The following is a 12,302-nucleotide window of genomic DNA, read 5'->3' as shown; positions in this document are numbered from 1 at the left end:
GAACATCATCAGTCTTGTTCGGAAGGCCACAACCGAACAGGTCTTTTTTTCAACAAAAATGACCACAACGAGAACCAATACATATCAGTTGCAATTGCAATTACAATTACTGCCACGTTAAATTCAACATACCTGGAAGTCTTTCCAGCAGTCTAATTGCCCTTTTTTGTATTTATTGAATGTTTGATTTTGTTAATTAATTTTGAAAATTGAATTGCTTAGTACTGATTTTGAGCCTTGTGGGGTCTTTTCTTTTCTTGTCTGTTGGGGTGGCGTACAAACTCAAATTCACTGTATGTGTTGCTGCATTGTCCTGTAGTTAGTCGTTTTGCGTATAGCATATAGTTATACAAAAAGAAGCCATTGTTTTATTCTCTTAAGAGCCATAGCACAAGAGTGCATGTAATAGATTACAATAAGAAAACATCAAAGAAGAACCTTTCTTCTCACTCACACAAAGTGAAATATGTATAGGAAAGAAGCACATTCCTCAGGTAGTCAACCCATGGAGAGCCAGCAATTCACCAAAGGTTATCATACGCAATCGCTTTGACAAATGCAGCCTTTGAGCTGAGAAGTGTTGAGAAACTCGTTTCATTGTTGGACGGGATTGCGGACTAGCATTCAAGCAGGCAAACGCTGTCTTCAAAAGAGTCAGCACTTCCCCTACTTCTTGATGTGTAGGAAAGGAAATGTGTTGGTCCAAAAACTCCACAATAGGGATTTGATGGGATGATAATGCACATGAAGACGACGAGGATAATGACGACGACGACCCTGATGCTACAGATGAGAGAAGATCTCCCGGATGCCTTGCCAAAATTATTTCCAATGTTACTATTCCGAAGCTAAACACGTCGCATTTCTCATTCACTTCCATTGTATAAGCAAGCTCTTCTTAAAGAAAAAGGTCATAACATGGCATTGTTAGTATGTAGGTATGGCTATTCAAAGAAAGTTTAAAAACATTAATTATATCTTACATAAATTGTATCATGCTATCACTGATTAATTAGAAGTGTAACATGTTTATCCTTAATTAACCACATCCTAACCATGAAAACGAATCATTGGTCTAAAAATAAAACCATAAAATATATATGTTAAATATATAATAATATAAAAGACATAAAACCACAATATTACCTGGTGCCACATATCCGTATGTGCCCGCAAGGGCAGTCCAATTAGTTGAGTCTGGGTTTAAGAACTTAGCAGTGCTGAAGTCTGAAACACAACCCTCATATTCAGAATCCACCAAAATGTTCTTGGTTGATATGTCTCGATGCACAATTGGTGGCAAGCAATCGTGGTGCATGTAGCACAAGGCATGAGCTACACCTTTAACAATATTCACTCTTTTACTCCACCCCAATTCTTTAGCTTCATCATCTTTGCTGAACATTGTGGCCAAGCTACCCCTTTCTAGATACTCATACACCAAAAATGAGTGTCGTTTATGGGAACAAAAACCATAAAGCTTCACAATGTTTCGGTGTCGTATCTCTGTGAGTGCCCTTATTTCATTCAAGAATTCCTTTTGAAAATTCTTCTCACCATTGCATAGCAGGTGGAGTTTCTTCACGGCAACTACTACGCTGGTGAATGGCAAATTTGCTCTAAAGACGCTTCCATGTCCTCCTTTCCCAATGCAAAATTTAGAATCAAAATCCTCGGTTGCCCTTATGATTTCCTCATACATGGTTTTTCCATCAAACTTTAAAACTGAAAAAGAAACCTCTTCATGCGCGATGGTTTCTTCTAGATGCTGATGCTTCTTTTTCCTTTCTACTACAAAGGCAATTGTAAATATAGAAGAAAGAAGTAAAAATGCTGCCACAAGAGTAAATGTGATTACAAATATGAGTTTGTGGTCCTTTTCCTTTTTAAGCCATGTTTGCAGGGTTGCAAAGCTCCAATTAATGTTGCCACACAATCCTTTTTTCCCTTGTAACACTTCTAGGGGAGCATCTTGAAATGCGCTGATGTTGGGAATGAGACCTTCCAAGTCATTGTAGGATATGTCAACATACAACAAGCCGTGCATCCCCCCAAAACTTGTTGGAATGAAACCATAAAGATTATTGTGGGAAAGATTCAGCTTCTCCAAACTCTCCAAATTGCCCATTGCTGATGGTATCATACCTCCAAGGAGTTACGACTTAAATCAAGTTTGGTCAAGTGAATTAATTCCCCCAACTGATCTGGAATTCCTTGATTAAACTGGTTGTTGCTCAAATTCAAGTAGAATAAATTGGCGAAGTCACCCAGAAGGCTAAGAATTGAATCATTGAATTTGTTTGTGGACAAGTCGAGATACTCAAGATTAGTTAGTGATCCAAAGTCTGAGGGTACACGACCAGACAGTCTTAGATCACCCAACGATGTAGAAAAGCCTAATTCCACTAGAGACTTCAAATTTCCAATTTCTGGTGGGATTATCCCAGACAACTGATTGTGAGAGAGATCAAGATAAATGAGTTTTGTGAAGGAACTGATCTGAGGTGGGCTGGGATCAAAGAGTTGATTGATGCTGAGGTCAAGATATTCAAGATTAGGGAAGGACAGGAAATAAAATTTATGTAGCGTACCTTGTAAACCAGAGTTGTTAAGGTTTATCCTGGTGACACTTCCAGCAGCGTTGCATGAAATACCAGCCCAAATGCATGGGCTTGCATTTGGTTTATGATTGGTGGAAGAATTGGTGACATTGTTACTAGGAAGGTAAGTCCATGAGGTGAGATTATTGAACTGGGTTTGATTATGAAAGCTGGCTTTCCATTTGAGAAGAGCCTCTGCTTCAGTAGGAGCAGCAGAAGAAAAAGCAAAGTTTGATGATGAAATCAGCTCAACATACATGATAAGGCAAAAAGCTACAGAGCTTGATACTTTTGAAGATGTGATGTAGAACAAATGGCAGAACGGTTCATGCAACAACTCGACCGCCAGAAGGCCCAGAAAAGGAACAAGCCTCAGCCCGGCCCAGTGTCTGAAATGGGCCCATGATATACCGATTATGTATTTTGGCCAAATTCCTTCGTTTAGGGCTTCAAATAAGCAATTTAGTGTTTTTGAATAACTTTCCTAAATTGCACTTTATTTCCATTTTTATTTTCGTTTTGAATTTCGAACGTTTAGGGTTCTGAACGTATTTAAACAACCTTTTTGGCTGTTTGTATTTTTCATTATTATCATTTTAATCAGAAAACCTTGAGATTTCTCTCTTTTCTCTGCTGGACTCCAGATTCTTTCTTAGGGTTAACATTGGTTTTCCCTACTTGCGTGTTACGCTGCGTCAAGATGTCATGGTTTTTCTTTTTGGTGTATATAATGTTTATACTGCTTCTGGGACTTATTTATAGTGCCAACTGCCCTGCTACGTGCTTTTTTTATTTCCATAATAAACTCACAAGTCTTTAGGGTGTAGACTTGAAAGTCGTTCCAGTATCTTGTTAAAATTGGAAATTTTGCATAGTTTCCTTGAACTTAATGAAATGAAAATGATAGATTCATTGAAGATCGAGAGAGTTTTATTGGATGTTACTCATGGATTGGCAAAGAAAATATTTCGTGGATGACAGCTCATCCACTTGAACAGGAAACACTAAAGATCGTGGAGAGTACATCATCAATATGGATAGAAGTGAGCCAAATCCACTGTGAGTAGGGAGCATCATCAATTAGAAGAGAGTGCGCCAACTCTGCTCCTCTTCAATCCACACTAAAACCGCTGTCTTAGTTTTCTATTTAAATGTTTTTGTGGCCTTAAAATGAACGTGTGCTTTAGGTTAATTGAAAGTCTTAATTTGTCTCTGAGCTTTATCAATCTATTAAGTCAAATGCAAATTTTACTTTTTTTTTTGTTGTTGTTGTTGTTGATGTTGATGTATGTGGTGCGTACTATAGGGAATGAGCATTTGAGGTGAAATAGCGATTCAGGGATATTTTCTCATAGGCTTTTGCTCAGTGGTCTGGTGGTCCAACTTGAAAAGAGAGAAATAGACTGAAGTAAAACAAATCAGATTATCTCAGATACATTTTCCTCTTATACAAACATAGCTTTGGCGCAGACTGCAGAAGTGACCAACACAATGCACATGAAAACAAGACAATTCGGCTCCTCGATCGGTCTCCAATGCACATGAAAACTTAGCTAAAGATTAGTGGTCTTAAAATGAGGGCATGCGTACGTTGGGTTTAATGATTCAAGAATTGACAACACAATGTAATCTTCAGGCTCATGATGAGTTGATGACCATGCCGCATGACTAAAAATTCAATTGCAAATGGGGGTTGAGGGGAAGCTTCTCAATTCTCATAGACTTTTCTTCATATGGGGGTTGTGGACTTTGTGGATGTTCACTGTTACTTATAATTCAACATGTCACATTCTAATTAGCACTCATAAAAATCTTAAATTCTCCTAGACAGAAAATAAAAAGAAAATATCGGATGAGGTACTATCTAGTATTTTTTCGAAGAAGAGACATGGTTAAAGTAAGTTCAGAAGTCTTTCCAATATATTTTTTCACTTTTATTTCTTTTCTTTGGAAAGACTTGGGTGGGGAATTCCTCGGAGTTTTTCATACGCTTGAGTCAAAGTCTTTGTCTTTCACCTTTAAGACTAAGAACAGCTCATCCACTTAGAGTAGTAAAAGACTAAGAACAGGAGAACAGTGACACGCACGGCAAGCATGTATCAACAGGTGAATTGCAAAGACTAAAGAGTGAGAATTCATGCAATATAAGAAAATAAGCCAGAGAGCCTATTTTATCATCAGAATAAGTTGTAGATGTCATGGTTTTTGTTAGTGATGCGTTAACCCATCTTGCTACTGAGCTAAAGCTAAAATTAGCAATACAAAAGTAAAATATATTTTCTCTCATACTGATTACATATTGGGTATCTGGGAAAGTAAATAAGTACCTATTAGAAATATAGCAATCAACCAATTCATTCCTCTATCCCATAACAGTACTGTCAAAGTCTTTGTCTCTTATATTCACAGTAACTTCACTTTTGTTCCTCAATAAAGTTAGGTGCAAATTGTTTTCTGTTTTGGGCCTTTGCAGGCTCCCAGTCACCCCAAAAAAAAAAAAAAATTAGATGCAAATGTTTATCTACAAACATGCTATAATGTATGTATACCAATTATTTCTTTCTTTCTTTTTTTCCAGTAGAATTAGCCCAAATACATAATCTTCTTCTAATACAAACAGAGTTTTGGAGCAGAGTGAAGTGACCAACATGTAAAACATGCTTAACAGATCATCGTTTACAAAAGGCAGGCAATCACATTCACATGGACCTTTCTTACACCAACCTACGAGACCCCACATACATAAAACACCGATCTGACCATTGATACTGAAAGAGTGAATGAAGATGAATTAAAAGACAGCTCATTTTCCATTATTAATTAGATCATTTACGTTATGTTTAACGTTAACAATCGGATCGGTCAAATGGGGTTGGTTCAGAATCAATCTTGAAGCGAATTACAAAAGATGGGGCATGTGATGATCGGAACAAGAAATGCTGCGAAGGATAAAACGATCAGAAAATAAAAGAAGGAATCTTTGAAGGCCTTTTTGAGTTGCTCACAGTCTTCGGATGCAAAAGGAACTTGATTAGGGACATCGACACTTTTGTTTTCTGATTCTTGGTCTTTGTAAGAAAATTGAAACTGAGAATGGCTGTGTTTGTATATGATTTTATGACCCTTTGTTTCATATATAGTGTCGCCATTGCAATCACTGCCACGTCAAATTCGGCTTACCTATTTTTCTGATTAAATTGTTGATAGATTTTGTTGATTAATTTTGAAAATTTAATTGATTTTTAGCTTTGTGGGGGTCTTTTCTTCTCTGTTGGGGTGATGTACAAACTCAGATTGGTCTGTATGTGTTGCTGCATAGCCTGCATTGTCTAGTCGTATTGCATATAACATATACGCATATAAGAATGCACTGTATATAAATATATCAAACCATTATACAAATAGAAACCATTGCTTTATTCTCTTAAATTTCTCACATGGAAAACAACAAACTTTTAACATTGAGGCACACCACATGGAGTATATAAGAGCCACAGTACACATGCAAGTATGTGAAATAGATTACAATAAGGTACAATCGAAGAAGAATCTTTCTTCTAAAAAGAAAGCTCACACAAAGTCAAATATGTATAGGAAATAAGAAACTTCCTCAAGTAGTGAAACCATGGAGAGAAAGCAATTCACCACAGGTTATCAAACCCAATGGCTTTGACAAATGCAGACTTTGAGCAAAGAGGTATTGAGAAACTTGTTTCATTGTTGTACGGGATAGTGGACGGGCATTCAAGCAGGGAAACGCTGTCTTCACAAGAGAGAGCACTTCCCCTGCTTCTTGATGTGTAGGAGGGGAAATGCGTTTGTCCAAAAACTCCACAATTGGAATTTGATGGGCTGGTAATGCAGATGAAGATGAAGAGGATGATCATGATGATGACCCTAAAGATAAAGATGAGAGAAGATCACCCGGATGCCTTCCCAAAATTATTTCTAGTGTTACTACTCCGAAGCTATACACATCGCATTTCCCATTCACTTCCATTGTATAAGCAAGCTTTGCTTAAAGAAAAAGCTCATAACAATGGCATTGTTAGTATGTAGGTATAACTATTCAATGAAAGTTTGCATAAAGTGTATCATGCAATCAATGATTAATTAGAAGTGTAACATTTTTATCCTTAATTAACCTCATCCTAACCCTGAAAATGAATCATTAGTCTAAAAATAAAACCATAAAACATGTTAAATATACAATAATATCAAAGACATAAAACCACAATATTACCTAGTGTCACATTTCCGTATGTGCCCGCAAGGGCAGTCAAATTAGTTGAGTCTGGGTTTAAAAACTTAGTAGTGCCAAAGTCTGATAGAAAGCCCTCATATTCAAAATCCACCAAAATGTTCTTGGTTGATATGTCCCGATGCACAATTGGTGGCAAGCAATTGTGGTGCATGTAGCACAAGGCATAAGCTACACCTTTAACAATATTCACTCTTTTACTCCACCCCAATTCTTTAGCTTCATCATCCTTTCTCAGCATTGTGGCCAAGCTACCCCTTTCTAGATACTCATACACCAAAAATGGGTGCTGTTTATGGGAACAAAAACCATAAAGCTTCACAATATTTCAGTATCTCTGTTAGTGCCCTTATTTCATTCAATAACACCTTTTGAAAATTCTTCTCACCATTGCATAGCAAATGAAGTTTCTTCATTGCAACTATGTTGGCGGATCGCAAATTTACTCTGAAGACGTACGCTTCCATATCCTCCTGTCCCAATGCAATATTTAGAATCAAAATCCTCGGTTGCCATTATGATTTCCTCATACATGGTTTTTCCATCAAAATTTAATACTAAAAAAGAAACCTCTTCATGCGCAATGGTTTCTTCTGGATGCTGATGCTTCTTTTTCCTTTCTACTACAAAGGCAAATTGAAAATATAGAAGAAAGAAGTAAAAGTACTGCCACAAGAGAAAATGTGATTACAAATATGAGTTTGTGGTCCTTTTCCTTTTTTGAGCCATGTTCGCAGGGTTGCAAAGCTCCAACATATCCACACAATCCTTTGTTGCCTTGTAATGCTTTTGGGGGAGCATCTTGAAATGCACTGATGTTGGGAAGGGGCCCTTCCAAGTCATTGTAGGATATGTCAATATTCAACAAGCCATGCATACCTCCAAAACTTGTTGGAATGAAACCAGAAAGATTATTGTGGGAAAGATTCAACTTCTCCAAACTCTCCAAATTGCCCATTGCTGATGGTATCTTACCTCCAAGCAAGTTAGCACTTAAATCAAGTTGGGTCAAGTGAAGTAACTCCCCCAATTGAATTGGAATTCCTTGATTGAACTGGTTGTTGCCCAAATTAAAGTAGAATAATTTGGCCAAGTCACCCAGAAAGCTAGTAATTAAATCATTGAATTTGTTTGTGGACAAGTCGAGATACTTAATATTAGTAAGTGATTCAAATTCTGATGGTACACGACCAGACAGTTGATTTCTATCCAACATCAACCTCTGTAAAGAAGTCAATCTCCCAAACTCCTTTGGGATAATCCCAACTAAACGATTTGAAGAAACATTGAGTTCTTGAATTTGGATTGCATTGCCAATCTCAGGTGGTATACTACTAGTAAGGTTGTTTCCCCCAATTCGTAAGGTTGTTAGTTGTGGGCACTGTACCCACTTTTGTGAGATTTCACCATAAAATTTATTATCACTTATATCTATAAAATGAAGATTTTCATAGACACCAAAATCTTCAAATATATTGCCTGTCAATTGGTTCCCATCAAGCCACAATCTGAATAAGCTCATGCATGTTTTCAAGCTTTTAGGGATTGGACCTGTCAAATGGTTGTTGCTTACTGATAAGTTTGCGAGTGATCCACCTTGGCAAAGGTTTTGGGGCAAATAACCAACTAATTGATTATTATGTAACTCCAAGTTTGTCAACCTCATGAGACTTCCTATTTCCGATGGGATAGGACCAGAAAGCTTATTTGTAGAGAGATAGAGATGGGCAAGATTTCTCAAATCACCTAATAAAGTAGGAACTGAACCAGTGAATATATTGGTTCTCCCTCAAATCTAGGTGCACAAGAGACTTCAAGTTCCCTATCTCTTTAGGAATAGTGCCAGAAAGTCGATTGTTTGCCAAGTCTAACACGGTTAGCTTTTTCAAGTTTCCAAAATTTGGAAGTATAGGCCCTATTAAATAGTTGTAGCCCAACTGTAGATCCACCATAGATTTTAAGTTCCCTATCTCTTTAGGAATTGTATCAGAAAGTTTATTTATAAAGAGATACAGAAGGGTAAGATTTCTCAGATGACCTAATGATGGAGGGATTGAACCAGAAAGAGTGTTGTTATTAAGGGCTAAACTCACAAGAGACTTCAAGTTCCCCATCTCTTTAGGAATAGTTCCAGAAAACATATTTGAATAGAGATAGAGATGGATAAGATTTCTCAAATCACCTAATGAAGTAGGAATTGAACCAGTGAATTGGTTCTCGCTCAAATCTAGGTGCACCAGAGACTTCAAGTTTCCTATCTCTTTAGGAATAGTTCCAGAAAACCTGTTTGTATACAAATATAGATGGGTAACATTTCTCAAATCACCTATGGATTCTGGGATTGAACCAGAAAGATTGTTTGTATAAAGTTTTAATTGCTCTAGGGACTTCAAATTTCCTATCTCCGGTGGGATAGGACCAGACAGTTGATTGTTGGTCAAGTATAAGACTTTTAGCTTTTTCAAGTTTCCAAAATTTGGAGGGATAGAGCCTGTTAAATTGTTGAGGCTTAACTCTATATCAATAGATTTCAAGTTCCCTATCTGTTGAGGAATAGTTCCAGAAAGCTTATTTTTATAGAGATAGAGAAGGGTAAGATTTCTCAGATCACTTAACGATGCAAGGATTGAACTAGAAAGATTATTTGCAGCGAGACTTAGACTGGTAAGATTTGTTAGGAGACCGATTTCTGGTGAGAATCCCACCAGAGTTGGTAAGGTTTATCCTGGTGACACTTCCAGCAGAGTCGCATGAAATCCCAGCCCAAATGCATGGGCTTGTATTTGGTTTATGATTGGTGGAAGAATTGGTGGCATTGTTACTGGGAAGGTAAGTCCATGAGGTGAGATTATTGAACTGGATTTGATTTTGAAAGCTGGCTTTCCATTTGAGAAGAGCCTCTGCTTCAGTAGGAGCAGCAGAAGCAAAAGCAAAGTTTGATGATGAAATCAGCTGAACACACAAGATAATAAGGCAAAAAGCAACAGAGCATGACACTATTGAAGATCGTGCATCATTTGCTCTGAGCGTGCGTTGAGTTTATTGATTAAAGAATTGACAACAAAATGTAATCTTCAGGCTCATGATGCACATGCATGACTAAAGATTCAATTGCAACTTGCAAGTGGGGGTTGAGGGGAAGCTTCCCAATTCTCATAGACTTTTCCTCATATGTAACTCATAATTCAACATATATGTCACATTCTAATTAGCACTCATCAAAATCACATTCTAGACATGGTTAATGAAATGAAAATAATAGCAGTAGTGAGAGTGTTATTTGATGTGCCCATACCTGGGGGTTTTTCGAAAATGTTTTTCTTTGGTCCAGGGACTTGATTCATCTGGAATTGACTGCAAGGGATTGGTGCCACCAATCATTCATCAATTTTTTCTATTTCCTACATGTTGTTCTTACCGAGAGAGTCAAGAGATTGGATTTGGGCTCAATTTAATGGTCGTGTCTAAGGTTCTATTGCCTTGAAATTTACAAATAACCCCTATGTTGGTTAATTTTTTTGGTACGTACAATTTATTTTTGGGAATTTTTTTTTTATCAATAATCCAATAGCTAGTTGGTCTAATATTAGATAAACCAACGAAATTTTCAAAGAAAAAAAAAACCCAAACTATTTTTTAAATTATTTATGTAATTTATGTTTACATGATCATTTTATAGTTATAATCTTTATAGTAAATATTTTAAAAATATCTATTTTTTAAATTTATTCATTCCGGTCCATTTTTCGCATTAGAATGTTTTTCTAATTGTCAATTAGCTAGTAACATATTGCATAAGTAGTATATCAACAATGGGAATTGAAATGCAATTCACCTTCTTCAATCTACCTTCTCTACCAACCTAGCTTATCTTTTATTAGTCTTATTCCGCAATGTATTTTTATGATCCAAACCATTTGTTTCTTAGATTATTCAATGAAGATCATCTCTAAAAAAAATCTACCGAATCCGAAATCGTTTAATTGCATAAATGTGAGCAAATAAATAGACGGTTTTTGTAACAGTTTGATTCACAATTTGTTTATTTGATAACGATTATATGACCAAATGATTTCTGATTTAATTGATTTTTTACAGAGATGATCTTCAAAGAATGATCTAAAAAATAAACAATTCCGATCATGAAAATATACTACATAATGAGAATAATAAAGGAGAAGGACGGTGAAGAAGATAATTGCCCTATGAGGAAAACAATGTAAATGACTATTAATTTGACACAATTGTGGAAACAATAATTTAATTAGATGTTGTGAGACAATGCTAATGTTCCCTTTCAGTATCAGGGCTACTGAAGTCACTCACACTCGTCCTCCATCTAAGACTAGAGATACGAACACAATCCATGTTTGTTGTAGACCTACTCTGACCTAATTAGACAAATGAAAAGCTTTAAAAAAAGGGCCAACTAAGCTGTCTATATATATATATATATATAAGAATGTGCAGTTTAATTTGAAAACACCTGAGAATTATACACTTTGTGCAATTTATGGGTTGCCTTGTGTAACACTCTGGATTTTTTTGCAATCCTATTGTGTTTTGACACCTGTTTTCGAATTTCTTTTGTACTTAGAAACTTAAGATTTCTTAAAGGAAAGAGATTTCCTTTATCTCTTGAGTAACTAACTTGTACCAATAGAGGTTTAGAGTTGAGCTCCAGTATCCTTGAGTGTGATATCATTTTGGTGATTATCAAGTCGGAATTAATTTTTGAAAATTAAATTCATTGAAGTTGAATTTTCTTTAACTTTTATGGAGATCAATTTAGTGTTTTAGGTTACAGGAAATTAGGATTAATCACTACAAGTCCGTAGGATTTTTCGGAGAATTATTTGGAGCCCCGAGCTATTTTTGGTGATTTAACAAAATTTGGAGAAATTAGAAAAATAGGAAAAGAAAGAAATTAATTTGTTTTGCAGACTAGACTGACACGTGACACGTGTCGCAACGTGACTGGTCCACTCGCATTGACGAGGCACCAGCAGGCGTTGACATGCCAAGCTCACGGGAGCTGTCCTACGCGCGTCACACCGGAGCCAGACTCGCGATCTAGTCGCGACCGTCCAAACTCATTAATTGAGCGAGATCTGGGCCGTTGATTCGAGAGAGAGAACCGATCACTTTGCAGCCGGGTCGCGCGACCAGCGCGCCACCAACCGGGTTGACCCGCAATTTTTTTGTTAGTATAAATGAGTTTTGTGATGGGTTTTCTTGACCCAATTCGAATTTCAGCCTTCTTTTGAGGATTTTAGTGCAATTTGTCTCACATTAGAGATTTACAACTTCTTCCAACCCTCTAGTGCCTATAACTAGAGACTCAGTCCCTTATTTTCACTTACACCACCAAGTGAAGTTAGAGTTACTCACTCCTTGGTTATTTGGGAGTCTCGATCTCTAAGAAGAGACATACCAAAAGG

At 36.7% G+C, this 12,302-nt stretch overlaps 2 pseudogenes; both read right to left on the bottom strand.

Moving 5' to 3' along the window:
- Positions 1 to 371: 371 nt before the first annotated feature.
- On the bottom strand, positions 372 to 2,859 carry LOC147279951 (MDIS1-interacting receptor like kinase 2-like; annotated as a pseudogene).
- A 3,351-nt stretch (positions 2,860 to 6,210) lies between these two features.
- On the bottom strand, positions 6,211 to 10,242 carry LOC147279950 (uncharacterized; annotated as a pseudogene).
- Between the last annotated feature and the right edge of the window lie 2,060 nt (positions 10,243 to 12,302).

This window comes from Dryas octopetala, chromosome 7 (genome assembly GCF_963921425.1).
Source record: "Dryas octopetala chromosome 7, drDryOcto1.1, whole genome shotgun sequence".
Taxonomy (NCBI): Eukaryota; Viridiplantae; Streptophyta; class Magnoliopsida; order Rosales; family Rosaceae; genus Dryas; species Dryas octopetala.
The sequence above is the reverse complement of the archived record's forward strand: the minus strand, read 5'-3'. Positions and strand labels throughout refer to the sequence as shown.